The following is a 683-nucleotide window of genomic DNA, read 5'->3' as shown; positions in this document are numbered from 1 at the left end:
AGGACCCCCGTTTCGATCGTAGGAGGTCCATTTCCTCCGTTTTGCGGTACGCCACACCCCTCCCGATCAACAGGACCCCCGTTTTGACCGTAGGAGGTCCGTTTCCTCCGTTTTGCGGTATGCCACACCCCTCTCGATCAACAGAACCCCCATTTCGACCGTAGGAGGTTCGTTTCCTCCGTTTTGCGGTTTGCCACACCCCTCCCAATCAACAGGACCCAGTTCCGAACGTGGCCGGTCGAACACAAGGCCGTTTCCTCCGTTGTGCGGTACGCCAGGCCTCGTTTCCATTGCATGTTCCGTCCAAGCCCTCCCGATGAACACGACCACGCATTCGTTCTGACCCAGTCGGTTGGCTCCCCATGAACACGACGACGATGTTGTTTCTCCGTTCCAACCCAGCCATGTACGTATGCGCGAGTAGGCGTTCGAGACCGTGCCCGTATGTACGTACGTGGCCGTATTTTCTTTCTTGCATCCTCGCCGTTGTACGTACGTGTACATGCTACATGCGCGCCTCTACTACGACACGTGCGCGCCTCTACATCCACCAGTATATATGTACGTACACGTTCGCAACCATAATGACAACGCTACATACGCTTCAACCAGGTGGGTCCTGACTGTCAGGCACTTCCTTGCGTGCGAAGATGTAGCTGGTGGGTCCCAGCAGTAAGGGAGGC

The sequence above is a fragment of the Triticum dicoccoides genome, chromosome 1B (genome assembly GCF_002162155.2).
Source record: "Triticum dicoccoides isolate Atlit2015 ecotype Zavitan chromosome 1B, WEW_v2.0, whole genome shotgun sequence".
In the NCBI taxonomy this organism is placed as follows: Eukaryota; Viridiplantae; Streptophyta; class Magnoliopsida; order Poales; family Poaceae; genus Triticum; species Triticum dicoccoides.
This window is presented reverse-complemented; position numbering follows the sequence as displayed.